Genomic DNA, 23968 nt, shown 5'->3' with positions numbered 1-23968 from the left:
TTAGTGTTGAGCTGGGAAGAATATTTGAGTAGGCCACAGACAGTGAGTGATGAATGCAGTTAGTATTTTATGATTTGAGAACTTTGGCTTGAGTGATGAATATTCAGGTGACGGGGACTCTGTTTTGTCTTTAGTGTTCTGGATAGGGAACTGTGGCTTTCTGGGTTGCAAATTCTAAAGTTTTCAAGTTTAATATAAAACTTCCTATCTGACATAAAGTCATCAACTATATATTTATTCAAGTACCATAAAAATGTGTGTGTGACCGAGGAAACCATAATTGAAAGAGACACATGTACCCCAGTGTTCATCACAGCACTGTGTACAATAGCTAGGACATGGAAGCAACCTAGATGTCCATTGGCAGACGAATGAATAAGAAAGCTGTGGTACATATACACAATGGAATATTACTCAGCTATTAAAAAGAATGCATTTGAATCAGTTCTAATGAGGTAGATGAAACTGGGGCCTATTATACAAGTGAAGTAAGTCAGAAAGAAAAACACCAATACAGTGTATTAACACATATATATGGAATTTAGTTTATTTTGGGGGGCTCCAAAATCACTGCAGATGGTGATTGCAGCCATGAAAATAAAAGACGCTTACTCCTTGGAAGGAAAGTTATGACCAACCTAGATAGCGTATTTAAAAGCAGAGACATTACTCTGCCAACAAAGGTCCGTCTAGTGAAGTCTATGGTTTTTACAGTGGTCATGTATGGATGTGAGAGTTGGACTGTGAAGAAAGCTGAGCGCTGAAGAATTGATGCTTTTGAACTGTGGTGTTAGAGAAGACTCTTGAGAATCCCTTGGACTGCAAGGAGATCCAACCAGTCCATCCTAAAGAAGATCAGTCCTGGGTGTTCATTGGAAGGACTGATGTTGAGGCTGAAACTCCAGTACTTTGGCCACCTACTGTGAAGAACCAAAGTTCAAGCCTTTGTCTCCCTCACTGAACAGATTCTTTACTGTCTGAGGCACCAGGGAAACCCATACATTACAGTAGATAAACCGAAGGTAAGTCCATACCAAAGAAAACAAAGCCCTGATGACAGTACCAGATGAACTGCACGTGTAGTTTACCACTCACTGCAGGGATGAATTTAGTTAATCTGTCACAACCTAGTTTGTTAGACGTGAGTCTTAAAGTAGAAATAATAAAATGAAAGAACACTAATCTAGAAATGAGGGATATAATGGCTAAATGTTATAAAACACTAATTAAACAGAATTTCAAAAATTCTGACATTTATTGTTCAAAGACTTCTGAATAATGTTAAGACAAAGGCTTTTCTAGGTTTCCTAGATATATAGTAAGATCAGTGATTAGCAAATAAAGCTTATCTCACATTAACTGATTTCTCTTCCCTGTGAACTCCTAGAAGTTTCATTTTCCATATTGCTTCTTTGACAGATAGTTTTATACCAACCCTGAAAAACTCTTCTGCTATATTCTGAAATGCATTTAAATCTCATATTGTTATTGAACTCCTTATGTGCTCATACCTTTCCAACCAAACTCTAAGCTGCTTATAATCCATCGTACTCTTCAACTTCTACTATTATGCCTTGTTATGGTAGACATGGCCAAAGTATTTTTTTATTTGACTGTTACAGACCCATTCTTTTCCAGAATAAGAAAAATTAATTTGATTTTTATTTAATGTATGGTAAAATATTCTCACGAAGCTACACAAAGCCTTTATAGTAAATATTACCCACTACTCCGTTACTAAACTTATAACAAGTTCTCCTAATATGCATCGTGAGTAGAATTTCAGATTCACTCTCTAAAGACTTTCCGAGACTATAGTGCTCATCAAGATGAGGTGACATCTTTGTGAAAGTGTATAGAAGCAAGTATTTTCTGACACTGCTGGTGGATGTAAATTGATACAACTCTTGGAAAGCAATTAAGATATATATGTATACCAGAAGCCTCAAGATATTATTATCCTTTGACCCAATTTCTTAAAATCTGTTCTAAAGAGGTATAGAAAAAGCATTATTCCAAGGAAACTGCAACATAGTTTATAATAATTAACTTTGGAGAAAACCTTAGAAACAAATAAGAGTGAATGGAAATAGGCAAATTACAGTGCAATTATATGGTGCTGTTATAGATAATGTTTGCAAATAATTTGTTGAAACATGGACCTTTTTGTTTTAAAATGTATAAAATTTAGGTATAGTATTATCACTGCTTTACAAACGAAAAACATAGGAGAAAACATCTGGAAGAGGCTATGCAAAAAAATTAACAGTTTAATAGTGATTTGGTTTTGAGCGGTAGAACTGCTTCTTTCCTATACTTATTTGTATTCTCTAATAGTCCTATAAAAATCATGCGTTATTTTTGGAATGCAAAATACAAGCTGTTTTTTTTTTTTAATCCAAGAAGCAATACTTAAATCATATCTCTTTGGAGGAAGACATACTTTTAGAAAATGAGAGCCCTGCCTTTTAGTAGTTTTTAGCAACTTCAAAATAAAAAAGGAAAACTAGAACTACTTTAAAATACTGAGGACCTGATCAAATTCACAGTCACGCTACCATGATTCTTCCTCCTTCCAAATGAAAGAGGCCTCAATACAAATCAAATCATCAGTCTCCTTTGCATGCCCTAACAGGCCTTCTCTCATATATATATAAAACTATATTTCAATAAAAATTTTTATTGAAGTATAGTTGATTTACAATGTTGTGTTCGTTTCTGTGTACAACAAAGTGAGTCAGTCACACATACAGGTCGTTACGAAATACTGAGTAGAGTTCCCAGTGCTCTCCCGTAGGTCCTTAGAGGCCTTCTCTTGACTTACCAGAGTCTGAGCCAAACGCCTGCCCGTTTCAGTGTGGCAGCTCCAAACTCCTGCCCTTACTATCCATTGTTTGCTTTTCATATCCCTCTTATAAGACAAGATAGAATTGTCCCAGTAGCTTTGATCTAATTATGTGTGCTGAGTCCATCCTCATGTTTTAAGAGACTAGTGAGCTACCAAAGGAAAGCTTTGCCTCTATTTGAGACAAATTGTTCTTGATATCTCCCGTATATTATTTAATTTCACTGACATGGGTGGCTCAAATAAAGACACAAAATTTTATTTTCTGAAACTCAACTCACATCAGAATTCTAGTTCAGGCATTACTGCTTATAATTTGTACATACTAGTATGGTTGGGCCATTAACTTCTAAAAATATATGTAAAAGCTTTATGGGCATGTAATTCATGTATCATCCAATCCTCCTAATTATTTAATTATTTAATTCATGTATCATCCAATCCTCCCAACCTAATTTAATATTTTTTAGTATATTCAGTCTTGCAACCCTACAGTGAATTTTAGAACATTTTCCTCACTCCAAGAAGAAATCCTTTTATAGTAGCTCCTCAGTTACCCCCAAGTTGTGTTCCCTGCTTTGCCCCACCCTAGGCAACCAATAGTCTTTTTATCTCCATAGGTTTTCCTAGTCTGGCATTTCTTAAAAATGGAATCATACAATATGTGGTCTTTTGTGACTCATTTCTTTCACTAGGCACAGTATTTTTAATGTTCATCCATTTTGTAAATTTAATACTACTTTGTTCCTTTTTATTGCCAAATAATTTTCCATTTATGGATATACCAATTTTATTTGTCTGTCAGTTGGTGAACATTTAGATTGTTTCTACTTTTTAGCTATTATGAATAATGCTGCTGTGAGCGTTTGTATACAAGTGTTTGTGTGAGCATGTGTTCTTATTGCTCTTTTGTATATAACTAGGTGTAGAATTACTAGTCTTATGATATCTCTGTTTTTAATATTTGAGGAACTGTGAGGCAGTTTTCCAAACTGGCTGTACCATTTTGCAACCTACTAAGAACATCTGATGCTTTCAGTTTCTTCATATCTTTGTCAGTGCTTGCTAATATCTTTTATTTTATTATAACCCATCTTAATAGATATAAGTGGTTACCTGATTGTGATGAGGTACATTTCTCTAGTGTCAAGTGATGTTGAGAATCTTTTTTGTCCTTATTGACCATTTGTCTATCTTCTTGAAGAAATGTCTGTTTAGATGGGTTGCCTGCTATTGAGTTGCCTTACTACTATTTTAAGAGTTCTTTCTATACTCTAAATACAAGCCCATTTCTTGTAAAGCACAACCAAGCTTCAGTTTTGATCATGTACAATCTATTGTTTTTCTTTATCACTTGTGATTTTAGTATCATATCTAAGATTTTGCCTAACCGAAGATCACAAAAATTTAATTTTGTATTTTCTTCTAAGAGTTTTATACTTTTAGCTTATTCATTTAGGTCTAAGACCTATTTTGAGTTAATTTTTTGTGTGTGGTATGAAGAATATACCCAGTGTCATTTCTTTCAATGTGAGTATCCAGTTGTCATGGCACCATTTCTTTAAAAAACCATTCTTTCTCCCATTGAATTGTTTTTAGCACCCTTCTTAAAAATCACTGACCGTAAATGTGAGGGTTTGGTTTTCAATTTTCAGTTCTGTTCTGTTTATCTATATATCTGTCTTTATTCCAATATCTTAGTCTTAAGTAGTATAGCTTGTTGATGTTTGAAATAAAATAGTATGAGACCTCTACCTTTACTTTTGTTTTTCTTTACTCTAGCTATTCTGGTTCCCTTGAATTCCATATGAATCTTTAGTTCTGCTTGTCAATTTCTGTAAAGAGGCCAGTTGTAATTTTTGATAGATATTAATCTAAAGACCAACTTGGGGAATACTGACATCCTAGAAATATTAAGGCTCATGTTCATCCTTGAACATGAAATGTCTTTCCGTTTGTTTTGCTTTCTTTAATTTTTTTAACAATATTTTATACTTTTGAAAGTATAAATTTATACTTCTTTTAGTAAATTCATTCCTAAATATTTTATTCTTTTGATGTGATTTAAATAGAATTTTTCTTAATTTCCTTTCATATTGTTCATAACTAGTATAGGGAAATATGACTCTTTCTTTGTATATTGATCTTGCATTCTTTAACCTTGCTGAAATTGTTTATTTCTATACTTTCTCAGGGCATTTATTTGGATTTTCTGTATATAAAATCATACCATCTGAAATACAGGTAGTTACACATTTTACCAAATCTGGATGCCTTTTATTACATTTAGTTGCCTAGTTTCCCTGGCTAGAACCTCTAGTACAGTGTTAAACAAAATAGTGAGAGTGGACATCCTTTGTTTTCTTCTTGACCTGGGGGGAACGCACTCATTCTTTCTTTGTTAGGTATGATGTAAGCCATGGGTTTTTAATATGTGTTTTGTGTGCTCTGTCGTGTCTGACTCTTTGCAGCCCCATGGACTATAGCCCGTCAGGCTCCTCTGTCCATGGAATTTTTCAGCAAGAATACTGGAATGGGTTGCCATTTCCTAGTTCAGAGGATCTTCCCAACCTAGGGATTGAACCCACATCTGTGGCATCTTCTACATTGATGGGCAGATTATTTTCCACTAGCGCATCTGGGAAGCCTGGATTTTTAATAAATACCTTTAGTTAGTTAAAGAAGTTCCCTTCTTATTCTAATTTGTTGGATGCTTTTATTATGACGAGGTGTTAGATTTTGTCAAATGCATATACTGCATCTATTGAGATGATCACATGAATTTTTGTCTGTACTCTGTTGATGTGGTATTAGATTCACTTTTGTGTGTTAAACGGACCTTACATTTGTAAGATAAATTCCACATAGTCATGGTGTATGACCTTTTCATATGTTGCCTTATTTGGTTTGCTACTATTTAGTTGAAGATATCTGTGTCTGTATTCATAAAAGATATTGTTCTGTAATTTTCTTTACCTGTGATGACTTCGGCTGATTTTTGTATAAGGATAATAATGGCTTCAGAATGAATTGAGACATGTTCTCTCCTCTTCTGTTTTTTGGAAGAATTTGTGAAGAATTAGTATTGATTATGTTTTAAATATTTGAAAGAATTCGTCTGTGACTCTGTCTGGGCTTAGGCTTTTATATATGGGAAGCTTTTGTTGTTGTTTTACAGAACAGTTTTAATTTCACAGAAAAATTGAGGGAAAGATACAGTGATTTCCCATGACTCCCTTTTCCTTATACATGCATGTATCTGCCATTATCAACATCCTCCACCAGAGTGGTATATTTGTAATAACTGATGAATCTACATTATCACTTGTGGGAAGTTTTGTATTACTAATTCAGTCACTTCCCTGGTAACTCAAGAATCGGCCTGCAATTCAGATGCAGGTTCGATCCCTGGGTCAGGAAGATTCCCAGGAGAAGGGAATGGCAACCCACTCCAATTCTTTCACCTGGGAAATCCCATGGGCAGAGGAGCCTGGTGGACTACAATCCATCGCAAAGAGTTGGACACAACTGAGTGACTAAGCATGTTACTTGTCATGGGTCTAGTCAGGTTTTCTATTCTTAAATCGTTTGTAATAGTTTATATATTTTAGGAGTTTGTCCATTTCATCTAAGTTATCTAATTTTTATTTTGTTTTGCCTTATACTCTTTTCTTTCTGCAAGTTAGTGACATCTTCTCTTTCATTTCTGATACTGGCAATTTTCACCTTCTCTCTTTTCTTTTCCCCCTTGATTAATCTAGCTAAAAGTTTGTCAATTTGGTTGAGCTTTTAAGAACCAAATTGTAATTTTATTGATTTTTCTCCATTTTTTTAATGTTCATTTTATTTATTTCTGCTTTAATTTTAATTGTTTCCTTCCTTCAACTTTCTCTCAGTTTCTCTTCTTGATACCCTAAGGTAGAAAGTTAGGTTAATGAATTGAGACCTTTCTTCTTTATTCATATAGGTGCTTTTACTTATAATTTTCCTCAGATTCATCCCTTATATTTTGGTACATTATAGCTTGTTTTCATTCATCTTAAAATATTTTATATTATGCCTTTTATTTCATTCTTGACCTATTGATTATTGAAGAATGCATTGTTTAGTATCAATATACTTTTCAATTTTCCAAATTTCTTTCCGGTTCTGATTTTTAATTTCACACTATTTTCATTGGAGAACATACTTTGTATGATTGAATCCTTTTAAATTTATTGAGGCCTTTTTAAATTAATTTTTGTTGGAAATAAAAAGAACAATGTATAGCTTAGGGCCAACAGTATGAATAGATGTACTCAACCTAACTTAAGATCACCTGTTTATATATATGACACTTTGTAAGTCACATACAAGGAAAGGAAATAAACAGTTCTGGGTCACAGCCAGTCTTAGTTTTTTGACATTTTACTGCCTTCATCCATCCACAGTGTGACTAAGCCCAAGAGGAAGCTTTCCCCTTTCTCTAAGAGAAGATGTTTCTCTAATTAACCCAGGCTACACCAGCCAGGATGGGACAGGCTCTCCTTCCTTTTCCAGCAGCCATTTTCTTCCCAGAGCTTCCCTGGCAAAAGTTGATCTTTGCTCTGTCCTCTGTTTAAAGTAGTCTGTCTCAAGTTCTTTAGAATTTTAAGAATTGTGAAATTAAAGTTTAAGACTTTGACTCTAAGAAGTTAAAGAATTTGAAGAGTTCTCACTTCTCCCCACCTAGTCTATGGGTCTCCACTCTGATTTGCCCAAGAAAACTAGAGTAAAAAATCTTAATAGATCTACTGCTTGATTAAGCCTTCAGACACCTACATACAATATATATAAAAGGCTGTTTTATTCCATGTTCTCGGTGATAATTTTTCCTGTTGTTCACTGGGGTGTTATATTTCACTCACATGCAGAGTTAACAGGTTTCTATGTCATATCATTCCAGTTTTCAAAAATGTCCGGTGGCCTGTAGAATAAACTTCAAACTCTTTAGGAAGTCTTTTGTAACTTTTCCTATTTGGACAGTTTACCGCCCTTGCCTCATCTCTGTGATCTTCTCCCTGTGCTTTGGCTAGACTGAGTCAACAACTTGCTACTTTCTGCAGGCATACCGTTTACTTCACATGTTCATGCCTTTACTTTCAGATAGGCTCAACCAAGTGATTGCAAAAGTATCCTGATAATGATATGAGATGCTGCAGCCCCAGTCCACACGTACTGAATCAGATTCTTTATAGGTGGCGAATTTTTTAAAAGCTCCTTAGTTGATCATAAAGCTGCTTAGGAACCACAGCTAGTCTCTTTTCTCTCTCTGCAGCATCTTCCCTTTCCTTGCTTTCACATTTCCTGACAAATTCTTATTTGACAGAAGCAAGAGAGAGAGAGAGAGACCCAACTAAAGTATTACCCTATCTGAAAAAAATTTGTCAATTCTGTCTCCATTCTGAATCTAATGGATATGTGTTGTTGTCTTGGCTCATTAGTATTAGAGTCCTTTTTCTGTGCTCAGAGGATTCCCTACATTCTGAGTTAGAGCTAGTTCCTACTTTAAAGATTTAAAATGCTGACCACTTACTTTCTGAGCTTTCCTTGAGTGTGACTCCACAAACAGGACTCTGCCAATCAAGCATACACACAACATCTTTGAAGCAAAACCTAAAGACATTTAAAAAACAGATCACAGACTGCATTTATGGAGAAAAATAGTACTAGCAGGGGCAACTGCTTCCAGTGTCTAGTATAACAGAAAAGTCCTTCTAGTGGCAGCATTCAGCTTGCAGTGCCCAGGCAGGAGCATTGCACACTACTGCCCCTTTTCCTGACTGATTCTGCGACTTCCTGGAATTCTGTGAGATGCTTCCTATCTTTTAAGAAAAATTTCTGCTGAGATTACACCAAATTGGTTTCTACTGCTAGTAACTAAGATACAGGGACACCTAATAGAATAACCACCCCATTACTCTTCATTCACAGGCCAGCATGGCAATGAGTATATTATCTTATAGTTAACTGCCAGTAAAATATGGGTTAGCTCCATCAAGAGGGAAGAAAAGAGCATTTTTAGTTGGAAGACATAGTAGGAAGCCATGTCTCCAGAAGGAGCATAAGAGAATACCAGTCACTGAAGGGACAATGTATCCAGGAGATAAAGTAAACTACTGGGTGAAAGATGTCAATGGATAGAAAGTTATTAGAGGAATTAAGTAACTGGATCATAGTAGCTGTGCGAGACCATCTGAAGACATTTTATTTTGAAGCTGAAGAATGTAAAGCTATTGAAGGTTTTTAACTGGTAGATACTATGCTCAGATTTGTATTTTGAAAAAAAAAAATATTCTGTGGCATAAAGAATAAGTTGGAGGTGGGGAAATGCTTGATGGATTTCGCTTGGATTTGAGTTTTGCTCATAGTATTATGAGGTTCTACATTGTTCCAAGTTAATTATTGCTTTCTGGCCATGTCTTCTACTAATTCTAAAATTTTCCTTTTGGAACAGTTTAGAGTGAAGACCTCCCTCTCCATCAGAGAACCCTTTACAGCTAACTAAACATGCAAAACAGGCTGAGGCGATATTTTCTCCAAGTTTCTTGCTATTTATAAATAGCTATTGCTAATAGATTTAAATTTTTACCAAGTCAGTTTAACTTTGTATAGATATACATCTTACCTTGAATTCTTTTGATATCCAGAAATTAAAGCAGTTCTAGTTTGTTTGTTGTTGTTTGCTTTTTTTAAGAGTTGGAATATCCTTTCATCTTACACTTTTAAAACTAGAAATGAAAATATCCCACTAAAACATATGCTAATAATGTGTCTTTGTATTATTTTATATATTGTTCTGCATAGTGTGTCTATATTTCAACAGCTATTCAAAACTAAAATTAAGTTCGAAGGTACTGTTTGTATTTTCAGTTGGTCTCAGAGGGTGAAACAATGATTGCAGATGGCCAGTCAAATAATTAGAACTGCTACTGATTTTAATAAGTATGACCATCTGAATTTTAGCATATCCCCCAAAACATTGCAAAAGGCACTCAGTGGAAAGTCAGTTTACTTTATCATTCATTAGTATAGTCAAAAACCTCTAAGTTTTTGAGGAGTAATGTTACCCTTCTAGAAAATCTTTCCAAGAAATATCCCATAAATTTGTCTCCAAGTTTATGAGTCTGTTTCTGTTTGTACTTTTTTTTTTAGCTTAGTATGATATCACTTATCATATGATATCATTTATCATACCAAGGAGATAAATTAGGAATATGGAATTAAGAGACACAAACTGCTCTGTATAAAATAGATAAGAAATAATATATAACACAGGGAACTTAATACTCAATACTCAGTATCTTGATACTTAATATCTTACAATAACCCACAATGGAAATAATCTGAAAAATATGTGTCTGTGTTTATATAACTGAATCCCTTTCCTGTATAGCTAAAACTAACACAATATGATAAATCAATTATACTTCTGTAATAAAAATCAATATCCCAAACAAAGCAAGGCATTTGGTGGCTAATATATGCAAATTTGGTAGAGAGACGTCTTTAAGGCCACCCTTTGTCTTTAAGGCCACCCTTTGAGCGAGCCTGCTCACAACAGCACTGCAGGACTTAGGAGAGGAATCAGGGATTAAAGTTTGAGACAAAGAGGAGTTTTTCAGGTTCCAGACAGGTATCTTACTTAGGAGTGATTTTGTTTGCTATTGTTGACCTTGTTTGTTCAAATCATTCCGTGATTATTTTAAAAAACAAAAGTGTAGAATTTGTTAGAGAAAAACAAAAGTATATATTATTTGTCCACAATACATTTAAGGCAATATTAACCTGAACTATATGAATTTGTCATTTTTTGTAAGTCAAAAATGATTGACTGTAACAATTTTATGTGGTCCACCCTAATATTAAGAAAACTATCAGTGCACTGTAGCATGCCATAATATGTAGCAAATCACTGAGTTGGCCCATTCTGGCAAGATATATATATACTTTTCTCTACTTTTTTAGTATCAACAGTTATCTTTTATCAAATAAATTTAATCTTATTAGGTACCAAAAACACTTGCTTTTTACAGTACATTATCAAATTTGTAAGAGACTCTTTAATGGTAATGAAGGTACAACAGGGTACAAAATGTACTGATGAACTAACCCAACCTATAATGCTTTCAAAGCCCTCATTGATCTCTGGACTGATACTCTAAGACTAGGAAGTTTTTCCAGAGTCATCATAGAATTAGAGAATATACACTCACACTGCAGATCTCCATAATTCCCCAGAACTTCAAATCTCAGGAAAGATGAGAGTTAATATAAACAATTTTCCGAAAAAGTGGTTATAGCAGCAGCTAACACTTAAATAGTACTTATTGTGCCAGGCTCTGTTCTAGATGTTTTATATGTTTTAGCTCATTTAGTCCTACAGTGAAGTGGGTAGTACTATAGTTATTCCCATTACACAGATGAGAAAATAGAGATACAGAACAGTTAAGTAGTTTGTACAGTTATACAGCAAGTAAGTGCTTGAGCCAAAATTTAAGCCTAAGAATTCTCGTGGAAGATTTGGTACTTAACCAACAGTAAATGACCTCTCAATATAAAGAAGGTCTGGTATCATTGAACCAATTCTAATACATTGTAAGGACTGCAGTATCACTTGAAATACCAAGTTCCTTAATGGAGCTTGTCAAGCCTCTTTCCGTTCTAGTGGTGCTATTCTGGACTGGTGCAATAGTTCTTTACCTAGGATACAGATTTCTAATCTTCTCCCCATTTCTAGGCCAGCCTGCACCCTGCTGCTAGTTTAATGTAAGTCATCACTTTAATCCTGTTACTGCCTTGCCCAAATCCCTTTCATGACTGTCTTTCCACTGCCAGGACAAGATGTAAAGGAGAGAACCCACTAGGATTTGATGTGGTAGCATAGCTGGAAACAACTCATGACAAGTTCAGTATTTCCTGGAAGTTTCCTGTTTTATCTTAAAAATTTGCACATATTTTAAATCCCACTTGTTAATACATCCATCTTTTTTTTCTTTAACTGGAGGAAAGTTGCCTTACAGTGTTGTGTTGGTTTCTGCTGTACAGCAATGGAAATTAGCCATAATTATACATATATTCCCTCCCTCTTGAACTTCCTCCAATCCCACCCTTCTACATCATGGAGCTTCCCTGGTAACTTAGACAGTAAAGAATTTGCCTGAAATGCATTAGACCCAGGTTCAATCCCTGGGTTGGGAAGATCCCCTGAAGAAGGGGTATGACTACCCACTCACCGGAGATGCTTGCCTGGAGATCCCACGGACAGAGGAGGCTGGCAGGTTGCAGTCCATGGGGTTGCAAAGAGTCGAACGCTATGAGCGACTAACACTTTCTTTCACTTTCTTTCCTGAACTACTTTATAATGTTGTATTGGTTTCTGACATACAACAACACAGACCAGCCATTTCTTTTGTTCAGTTGCTCAGTTGTGTCTGACTCTTTGCACCCACATGGACTGCAGCATGTTAGGCTTCCCTGTCCTTCACCATCTATCGGAGCTTGCTCAAATTCGTGTCCATCAAGTGGTGATGCCATCCAACCATCTCATCCTCTGTCATCCCCTTCTCCTCCTGCCTTCAATCTTTCCTAGCATCTGGGTCTTTTCTAATGAGTCAGTTCTTTGTATCAGGTGGCCAAAGTATTGCTCTTCAGCTTCAGCATCAGTCCTTCCAATGAATATTCAGGACTGATTTCCTTTAGGATGGACTGGTTGGACCTCCTTGCAGTCCAAGGGACTCTCAAAAGTCTTCTCCAACACCACAGTTCAAAATCATCAATTCTTTGGCGCTTAGCCTTTTTTATGGTCTAACTATGACATCCATACATGACTACTGGAAAAACCATAGCTTCGACTAGACAAACTTGTCCACAAAGTAATATCTCTGCATTTTCATATGCTGTCTAGGTTGGTCATAACTTTTCTTCCAAGGAGCAAGCGTCTTTTAATTTCATGGCTTCAGTCACCATCTGCAGTGGTTTTGGAGCAAGTCTGTCACTGTTTCCATTGTTTCCCCATCTATTTACCATAAAGTGATGGGACCGAATGCCATGATCTTAGTTTTTTGAATGTTGAATTTTAAGCTAGGTTTTTCATTCTCCTCTTTCACTTTCATCAAGAGGCTCTATAGCTCCTCTTCGCTTTCTGCCATAAGGATGATGTCATTTGCATATCTGAGGTTATTGATATTGCTCCCGGCAATCTTGATTCCAGCTTGTGCTTCATCCAGCCTGGCATTTCGCATGATGTACTCTGCATAGTAAGTTAAATAGGCAGGGTGACAATATACAGCCTTGACGTGCTCCTGTCCCAGTTTGGAACCAGTCCTTTGTTCCATGTCTAGGTCTAACTGTTGCTTTTTGACCTGCATACAGGTTTCTCAAGGGGCAGGTCAGGTGCTCTGCTATTCCCATCTCTTTAGGAATTTTCCACAGTTTGTTGTGATCCACACAGTCAAAGCCTTTGGCATAGTCAATAAAGCAGAAGTAGATATTTTTCTGAAACTCTCTTGCTTTTTCGGTGATCCAACAGATGTTGGCAATTTGATCTCTGGTTCCTCTGCGTTTTCTAAATCCAGCTTGAACATCTGGAAGTTCTCGGTTCATATACTGTTGAAGCCTGGCTTGGAGAATTTTGAGCATTACTTTGCTAGCATGTGAAGTAAGTGCAATTGTGCGGTAGTTTGAACATTCCTTGGTATTGCCTTTCTTTGGGACTAGAATGAAAACTGACATTTTCCAGTCCTGTGGCCACTGCTGAGTTTTCCAAATTTGCTGGAATATTGAGTGCAGCACTTTCAAAGCATCATCTTTTAGGATTTGAAATAGCTTGGCTGGAATTCTATCACTTCCACTAGTTTTGTTCATAATGATGCTTCCAAAGGCCCACTTGAATTTTCACTCCAGAATGTCTGGCTCTAGATGAGTGATGACACCATCGTGAGTGATGGTTACTGAGATAACCACAATGGTTATCTGGTTCATTAAGATCTTTTTTGTATAGGAAGATTGCTGAAGTAATATGCCATTCCCTTCTCCAGTGGACCACGTTTTGTCAGAACCCTCCACCATGATCATGACCCATGAGAGCCAGACCCAGTTTGCCCCACAGCCAGTACCCCCCATCAGGAAGCTTCCACAAAGCCTGTTATCCTTATCCATCAGAGGGCAGACAGAATAAATCAGCCATAATTATATTCCCTCCTTGTTGAGCCTCCCCTCATCCCATCCCTCTAGGTCATCACAGAGCACCAGGCTGGGCTCCCTATGGTGTATAGCAACTTCTCACCAGCTATCTGTTTTACATATGATATTATATATATGTCGATGCTACTTTCTCTGTTCATTCCACTCTCTCCTCCCCCATTATGTCCACAAGTCCATTCTCTACGTCTGTGTCTCCATTCCTTCCCTGCAAATAGGTTCATCAATACCATTTTTTGGATTTCATATATATGTTTCAATATACAATACTTGTTTTTCTCTTTCTGATTTACTTCACTTTGTATAACAGGCTCTAGGTACATTCAACCTCATTAGAACTAACGCAAATTCCTTCTTTTTTTTGGCTTATATTCCACTGCTTACATATGCCGCGTCTTCTTTTATCTACTCATCTGTCGATGGACATCTAAGTTGTTCCATGTCCTGGCTATTGTAAATATTGCTGCAGTGAACATTAAGGTACATATGTCTTTTAGAATTATGGTTTTCTGAGGGTATATGCCCAGTGGGATTGCTGGGTCGTATGGTGGATTTACTTCTAGTTTTTAAAGAAATCTCCATACTCTTCTCTATAACAGGTATATCAGTTTACATTCCCACCAACAGTGTAGGAGGGTTCCCTTTTCTCCTCATCCTCTCCAGCATTTACCGTTTGCAGATTTTTTCATAATGCCCATTCTGACTGAGGTGAGGTGATACCTCATTGTACTTTTGATTTGCATTTCTCTAATTATTAGTCATATTGAGCATCTTTTTATGTATTTATTAAAAGAAAAGTGAAAGTGACTTAGTCATTTCTGACTCTTTGCGACACCATGGACTATCAGTCCATGGGATTCCCCAGGCCACAATACTGGAGTGGGTAGCCATTCCCTTCTCCTAGGGGTCTTCCCAACCCAGGGATCGAAACCAGGTCTCCCACATTGCAAGTGGGATCCTTTACCAACTGAGCCACCAGGGAAGTTCAGGAATACTGGAGTGGGAAGCCTATCCCTTCTTCAGCAGATCTTCCTGACCCCGGAATCAAACCGGGGTCTCCTGCATTGCAGGAAGATTCTTTACCAGCTGAGTTACCACAGAAGCCCCATGTGTTTATTGGTCATCTAATAATCTTCTTTGGAGAAATGTCTGTATTTGTTTTAATATGAAAATAATATATTAAATTTAAATACATGTTTTTAAATAGTGCTTTAAATGTAAGTTAAAACTTAAGATTACTTAATTCTTAAAATTTCCAAATAAATTTCATGATTCAGAAAGATGCTTTATGTGTATTCTGGGCCTTCAAGGATCACATGAGGTTTCAGCTCAGTCGCTCAGTCATGTCCAACTCTTTGCAACCCCATGAACCACAGCACCTCAGGCCTCCCTGTCCATCACCAACTGCCGGAGTCTACCCAAGCCCATGTTCATTGAGTCGGTGATGCCATCCAACCATCTCATCCTCTGTAGTCCTCTTCTCCTCCTGCCCTCAATCTTTCCCAGCATTAGGGTCTTTTCCAGTGAGTCAGCTCTTTGCATCAGGTGGCCAAAGTATTGGAGTTTCAACTTCAACATCAGTCCTTCCAATGAACACCTAGGACTGATCTCCTTTAGGATGGACTGGTTGGATCTCCTTGCAGTCCAAGGGACTCTCAAGTATCTTTTCCAACACCACAGTTCAAAAGCATTAATTCTTCTGTGCTCAGCTTTCTTTATAGTCCAGCTCTCATGTCCATACATAACTATTGGAAAAACCATAGCTTTGACTAGACAGACCTTTGTTGACAAAGTAATGTCTCTGCTTTTTAATATGCTGTCTTAGCTTAAATACCTGGGTTCTTCAAATAGGACAGTGTAAACCTCATGTGATCCTTAAATTACTTAATTCTTAAAATTTCCAAATGTCATGATTCAGAAAGATGCTTTATGTGTATTCTGGGCCTTCGAGGATCACATGAGGTTTACATTGTCCTATTTGAAGAACCCAGGTATTTTTTTTTTGTTGTTGTTGTTGGTCTTGTTTGGGGTTAAGCTACATTTTAGGTGCCTTGCTTCATATTTAAGTTTAAATTTTCTGACCCTGTTCCAGCCTTCCCATCTTATAACTTGCTGTTTCCCTGTATGAATCCTCTGATAAATCCATCCATCTACCCATCCACAATTACTTACCACACACCCTCCTAAAGATGTCATTACTGTATACAACCCATATACCTTAGTTTTGTCCTTTCTCCCTGCTTGTAGTACAAGCATACCTCATTTTATTGGGCTTCACTTTATTGCACTTTACATATATTGCATTTCTTAGAGAGTGAAAGTTTGTGGCAACCCTTGCATTAAGCAACTCTAGTGGCGCTATTTTTCTAACCATGTTTGCTTACTTCATCTCTCTGTGCCATGATTTGATAGTAATTCTTGCAGTATTTCAAACTTTTTCGTTATTGTTATATTTGTTATGGTGATCTGTAATCAGTGATCTTTGATGTTACTAGTGTACTTGTTTGCATGTGCTCTGACTACTTCACTAATTGGCTGTTCCCCTATCTCCTTCTCCTTCAGTCTCCCTGTTCCCTGGGACAAAACAGTATTGAAATTAGGCCAGTTAATAACCCTACAGTGGCCTCTAAGTATTCAAGTGGAAGGAAAAGTTCCACATCTCTCCAATTTAAATCAAAAGCTAAAGATTATTAAGCTTAGTGAGGAAGGCATGTAAAAAGTTGATATAGGTCAAAAACTAGACCTCTTGTGTCAAACAATAAGCCAAGTTGTAAATGCAAAGGAAAATCTATTGAAGAAAATTTAAAATGCTACTCCAGAGAACATCTGAATGACAAGAAAGCAAAACAACCTTATTGCTGATTGGAAAAAGTTCTAGTGGCTTGGATAGATCAAACCAGTCACAAGATTCCCCCTTAAGCCAAAGCCTAATCCAGAGCAAGGCCTTAGTGCTCTTCATTTCTATGACAGCTGAGAGTTGAGGAAGCTACAGAAATAAAGTTTAAAGCTAACAGAGCTTGGTTCATGAGGTTTAAGGAAAGAACCTATCTCCATAGCATAGCATCACAGTGCAAGATGAAGCAGCAAGTGTTGATGTAGAAGCTGCAGCAAGTTATCCAGAAGATCTAGCTAAGATACTGAAGGTTGATGCACTGCACAACAGATTTCCAATGTAGCCTTATGTTGAGAAGATGCCATTAAGGACTTTCATAGCTGGAGAGGAGAAGTCAGTGTCTGCCTTCAAAGATTCAAAATACAGACTGACCCTCTTGTTAGGGGCTAATGCAGCTGATGACTTAAAGTTGAAGGCAGTGCTCATTCACCATTCTTGAAAAATCCTAGGACCCTACTAATTATGCTAAATCTACTCTGTTTGTGCTCTGTAAATAGAACAACAAAGCCTAGATGACAGCAGTTGATAACATGATTTACGGAATATTTTTAGCTCACTGTTTTAGACCTACTGCTTAGGAAAAAGATTCCTTTCAAAATATTACTGCTCATTAACAATGCACCTGTCACCCAAGAGCTTTGCTGGAGATGTACAATGAGATTCATGTTGTTTTTCATGCCTGCTAATACAATATCCATTCTGTAGCCCACAGATCAAGGAGTAATTTCAACTTTCAAGCCCTATCCCTTAAAATATACATTTCATAAGACTACAGCTGTCATATATAGTGATTGCTCTGATGGGTCTGGGCAAAGTAAGCTGAAAACCTTCTGAAAAGGATTTACCAGTCCAAATGCCATTAAGAATATTTGGCATTCCTGGGAAGAGGTCAGAATATCAACATTAACAGGAACTTTAAAAAAAGTTGATTCCAACCTTCATTGATAACTTTGAGAGGTTCAAAAGTTCAGTGTAGGAAATAACTGTGAGTGTAATGGAAGCAGCAAAAGAGCTAAAATTAGAAGTGGAACCTGAAGATTTAACTGAATTACAGTAATCTCATGATAAAATTTGAATGGATAAAGAGCTACTTTTTAGGGATGAGCAAAAAAGTGGTTTCTTGAGTGAAATGGAATCTACTCATAATGAAGATGCTGTGAAAATTGTTGAAAATGACAAAAAATCTAGGCTATTACATTGACTTTGTTGATGAAGCAGCAGCATGGTTTAAGAGGATTGAATCCAGTTTTGAAAGAAGTTCTCCTGTGGGTAAAATGCTATTAAAGAGCATTGTGTGCTACAGAGAAATTTCAATTGAAAGAGTCACTCGATACATCAAACTTCATCATTGCTTTATTAGTTTAAGAAATTGCCATGGTACCCCGTCAACTTTCAGCAACCACCACCCTGATCATTCAGCAGCCATCAACTTTGAGGCAAGACCTTCCACCAGCAAAATGATTATAATCCACTAAAGAGTCAGATGTTGGATAGTGTTTTTTAGCAATAAAATGTTTTTTTCATTAAGGTATGCACATCATTTTTTTAAGACATAATGCTGTTGTACAATTAATAGACTAAAATATAATGTAAACATAAGTTTTATATGTACTAGGAAAGCAAAATATTTGTGTGAGTTGTTTTGTTGAGAATAATATTTGCTTTATAGTGATGGTGTGGAACTGAACCTGCAATATATCTAAAGTGTGACTGTACCTTCTCTTCTCACTTCTGTTAAAGTGCTGAACTTTCAAGAACTAATTCATATACTGTGTTTTCCTGACAGCTCTAGTCAGGACTCTGAATTTCTGTCATACTTAATGCCTATTATGTATATGTGCTCGGTCACTCCGTCGCAACTGAATCTTTGGAACCCCGTGGACTGTAGCCCACCAGGCTCCTCTGTCCATGAAGTTTTCCAGGCTAGCATACTTGAGGTGGGTTGCCATTTTCTTCTCCAGGGAATCTTCCTAACCCAGGAATCAAACCAGCATCTCTTGCATCTCCTGCATTGGCAGGTGGATTCTTTATCACTGTGCCACCTTGGAAGCACTAATGCTTATTATGCAACATGTATTTTTAAGATTTGTTCAACTATGTCTTATGCAGATTTTTTAGGTACGAGTTCCACATGCAAAGAAACAGAAAATAAAAGGGCATTTTGGGCAGTGGACCTGGTATGTACCAAGGTACTGAAATATGCAGTAGCACAGAGTATTCCAGTAAATACTAGGTGGTTTATTATAGCTGGAATGTAGAATATATACTGGGAATGTGAGAAAAGTAAGACTCAGGTCATGATAGAATGTGTAAATTATGCTGTATCACATTTGCCCCAGCCTTTACTGTAATTAATAGGAAGTCATCAAAGAAATCAGATAGGAAAGATTTTTGTATTAGTTAGAATCAACTTTGATATAAATTCTCTAGGTTTTCTTCATTTTCTTAGATCTTATTTTTTATATTCTTGTAAAATTCTTATCATATTCATACCACGCAATCTTCTTTTCTTAACCTAGTATGTATCTTTCCTATTCTCAATTTGTTTAACACATATGTACTTACACATACATAGAGAGGAATTGTTCATTGCTTTAAAAGATGGGATTACATACACAGACACACACACACATACCTACACACCTTCACCTTGCATTTCTCACCCTTGAATGCCTTGTAGAAATAGCTTTAATTTATTTTTTTAAAGACTGAAATATTGTATAGCATGAGATACCAAAGTTTAACTATTCCCCTATTTGTAGACTTTCATCTTGTTTCCACTTTCTTTATATTTTTAGTGAAGTATAGCTAAATTAAACTTTATGTTTATCTAATTAAATTTCACTATAGCTTAGGTTAATCCACCATAAATTCTTAAACAATTCGTGTAGTCTGGATATATAAGACAAAAGTAAACTTATTGTGATAATTTCTTCTGATACTAGCTCATATCCTCTGCTTACTACCAAATTAGTGAATATTTTGGAGTTGTTCCAAATAGTAATATTGTAGTTATATAACATCATAAAGCTTGAAATAGACCCATTTGATGACTCAGACTCAAGTTGCAGTGATACCTTATATATTAAATGTAGGGAAATAACACTAATATTTTCCAAACTGAGATGTTAATAGGAATTTTATGACAGAAGTGTCCCATGGTCAGATTATTTGGGAAAATACACTAGGTTCAATTTGATTCCTCAGATGTTTGCATTTCTTTAGCAGTGTATTATTCCATGAAATGCCATAGGTAAAGGTCATTATTCTAAGATAATATATAGACATCTAATTGGGTTCAGACATATGCATAAATTCTCAAAACCATTTTGTGCACCATTTTGATAGACCTATACTATTCATGCCACAGTAGTACAGCTCTGGGAAAGATGACCCACTCAGATCACTGCTAATTTGTCTAGGTGTTATTCCTACTACTCCTCCCTATATTTAATACATCTATCAGTCAGTCGCAGAAGCTTTCAATTCCAATGATACTGGATTATGAACATTGTAAGGCATACCCAGTACCTTTTTTTACCTTCATACTTGTGCAAAGTTTTCCTATTCTGTCTGCACATAATCCTCTGTCTCGTTATATTTCTATATATTAAGACCTCAGTTTTCTCTAAATGCACCCTTGTTTTTTGTAGCTTTCTCCAAGCTATCCAGTGGGAATTAAAACTACTCCTTATCTGATCTTCTAATACCACTTTACCTTTCATTCAATGATTTAACTTCCTACCTTATGATTCACAGTTATTGTGTGTACATTATAGTAGATGTTATGCCATGACTCTAGTTTCTGCTGTGGAGGAGCTCATAAACCAGCTGAGCAAGCAGATATATAAACAAATTTGTACAATGTAATGTGATATGCATTTATAATGGTACACAATACTAGTGGTAAAATTATTGACATGAGAAACTATGGACTAGAACATTGGAGTATAAATTAGCTTCTATAACTAACATTTTAGCTTCATTTAGAATTTCCAAGTCTAGAATGGAAGTGGAATATTGTACTGAATATTGTACATAATTTTCTCTTCCACTAGCTTATATTTGCTCTGAGGACCTGGCCTGCTTATTATTTATTTTGCTGTTTTCTATTATACTTGACACTCCTATAGAAATATAGAATACATTGAATATAGAGTTGAATTAATTTTTAGAAGCTACTATGTTATTATAGTCAACAAAAGAATCCAAAATGCAGTACTTTGATGCAAATTCAAAAATGACAGAATGATCTCTGTTCATTTCCAAAGCAAACCATTCAATATCATAGTAATCCAAGTCTGTGCCCCGACCAGTAGTGCTAAAGAAGCTGAAGTTGAACGGTTTTATGAAGACCTATAAGACCTTCTAGAGCTAACACGCAAAGGAGATGTCCTTTTTATTATAGGGTACTGGAATGCAAACGTAGGAAGTCAAGAGATACCTGGAGTAACAGGCAAGTTTGGCCTTGGAGTACAAAACAAAGCAGGGCAAAGAATAACGAGAGTTTTGCCAAGAGAACGTGCTGGTCATAGCAAACATCCTCTGCCAACAACACAAGAGAAGACTCTACACATGGACATCACCAGATGGTCAATACCAAAATCAGATTGATTATATTCTTTGAAGCCAAAGATGGAGAAGCTCTATACAGTCAGCAAAAACAAGACTTGGAGCTGACTGTGGCTCAGATCATGAACTCCTTATTGCCAAATTCAAACTTACATTAAAGAAAGTAGGAGAAACCACTAGACCATTCAGGTATGACCAAAATCAATTCCCTTGTGATTATACAGTGGACATGACAAATAGATTCAAGGGATTAGATCTGATAGACAGAGTGCCTGAAGAACTATGAACGGAGGTTCGTGACATTGTACAGGAGGCAGTGATCAAGACCACCCCCAAGAAAAAAAAATGCAGAAAGGCAAAATGGTTGTCTGAGGAGGCCTTGCAAATAGCTGAGAAAAGAAAAGACGCGAAAGGCAAAGGAGAAAAGGAAAGATACACCCATCTGAATGCAGAGTTCCAAAGAACAGCAAGGAGAGATAAGAAAGCCTTCCTCAGTGATCAATGCAAAGAAATAGAGGAAAACAATAGAATGGGAAAGAGTAGAGCTCTTTTCAAGAACATTAGAGATAGCAAGGGAACCTTTCATGCAAAGATGGGCTCAATAAAGGAACAAAGTGGTATGAACCTAACAGAAGCAGAAGATATTAAGAAGAAATGGCAAGAATACACAGAACTATACAAAAAAGATCTTCGTGACCCAGATAACCATGATGGACTGATCACTCACTTAAAGCCAGACATCCTGGAATGCAAAGTCAAGTGGGCCTTAGAAAGCATCACTACAAACAAAGCTAGTGGAGGTGATGGAATTCCAGCTGAGCTATTTCAGTTCATAAAAGATGATGCTATGAAAGTGCTGCACTCAATATGCCAGCAAATCTGGAAAACTCAGCAGTGGCCACAGGACTGGAAAAGGTCAGCTTTCATTCCAATCCCAAAGAAAGGCAATGCCAAAGAAAGTTCAAACTACCGCACAATTGCACTCATCTCACACGCTAGCAAAGTAATGCTCAAAGTTCTCCAAGACAGGCTTCAACCGTACATGAACCATGAACTTCCAGATTCAAGCTGGATTTAGAAAAGGCAGAGGAACCAGAGAAAAAATTGCCAACATCCCTTGGATCATTGAAAAAGCAAGAGAGTTTCAGAAAAATATCTACTTCTGCTTTATTGACATGCCAATGTGTTGACTGTGTGGATCACAACAAACTGTGGATAATTCTTCAAGAGATGGGAATACTAGACCACTTGACCTGCCTCCTGGGAATCTGTATGCAGGTCAAGAAGCAACACTTAGAATCGGACATGAAACAACAGACTGGTTCCAAATCAGGAAAGGAGTTCGTCAAGGCTGTAAATTGTCACCCTGCTTATTTAACTTATATGCAGAGTACATTATGCCAAATGCCGGGCTGGATGAAGCACAAGCTGGAATCAAGATTGCTGGGAGAAATATCAATAACCTCAAATTTGCAAATGACACCACTCTTATGTCAGAAAGAGAAGAACTAAAGAGCCTCTGGATGAAAGTGAAAGAGGAGAGTGAAAAAGTTGGCTTAAAGCTCAACATTCAGAAAACTAAGATCATGGCATCTGGTCCCATCACTTCATGGCAAATAGATGGGAAACAATGGAAACAGTGACAGAGTTGCTCCAAAATCACTGCAGATGGTGACTGCAGCCATGACGCTTGCTCCTTGGAAGATAAGTTATGAGTAACCTAAACAGCATATTAAAAAGCAGAGACATTTCCAACAAAGGTCCGTCTAGTCAAAGCTATGGTTTTTCCAGTGGTCATGTATGGATATCATAGTTAGACTATACAGAAAGCTGAGAGCCAAAGAACTGATGCTTTTGAACTGTGGTGTTGGAGAAGATTCTTGAGAGCCCCTTGGACTGCAAGAAGACCCAACGAATCCATCCTAAAGGAAATCAGTCCTGAATATTCATTGGAAGGACTGATACTGAGGCTGAAACTCCAATACTTTGGTCACCTGATGTGAAGAGTTGACTCATTTGAAGAGACCGTGATGCTGGGAAAGATTGAAGGCAGGAGGAAAAGGGGACAACAGAGAATGAGATGGTTCGATGGTATCACCAACTTGATACACATAAGCTTGAGTAAGCTCTGGGAGTTGGTGATAGACATGGAACCCTGGCGCGCTGTGGTCCGTTGGGTCACAAAGAGTGAGATACAACTGAGCAACTGAATTGACTGAACTGACCATACTGTTATCAAAAAAATATTAAAAGAGGTTAAATGGATATGACAACTGAATAAAATGTATGACCCTTGACTAGATCTTGGAATCAGGGAAAGAAGACAGCTATAATTACTAAACAGCTGGGAAATTTAAAATACAGACTTAAAACTCTCTATTACATAATCCTTTTAAAATTAGGTGGATTAATCCTTTAAATAAAATTATTCATTTATG

General features: G+C 36.7%; 1 protein-coding gene across 7 annotated transcripts in view; it reads left to right on the top strand.

Moving 5' to 3' along the window:
• The first annotated feature begins 798 nt into the window (after positions 1-798).
• Positions 799-23968, top strand: part of MBD5 (methyl-CpG binding domain protein 5) — a 186751-nt gene continuing 163581 nt past the window's right edge. For all 7 annotated transcript variants that reach the window (XM_043894589.1, XM_043894594.1, XM_043894593.1 and 4 more), the window contains exon 1: positions 799-1022. The gene's annotated coding sequence lies outside the window, so the exon portion shown is untranslated. The remainder of the gene's footprint in view (positions 1023-23968) is intronic.

This window comes from Cervus elaphus, chromosome 33 (assembly GCF_910594005.1).
Source record: "Cervus elaphus chromosome 33, mCerEla1.1, whole genome shotgun sequence".
NCBI classification, from domain to species: Eukaryota; Metazoa; Chordata; class Mammalia; order Artiodactyla; family Cervidae; genus Cervus; species Cervus elaphus.
The sequence above is the reverse complement of the archived record's forward strand: the minus strand, read 5'-3'. Positions and strand labels throughout refer to the sequence as shown.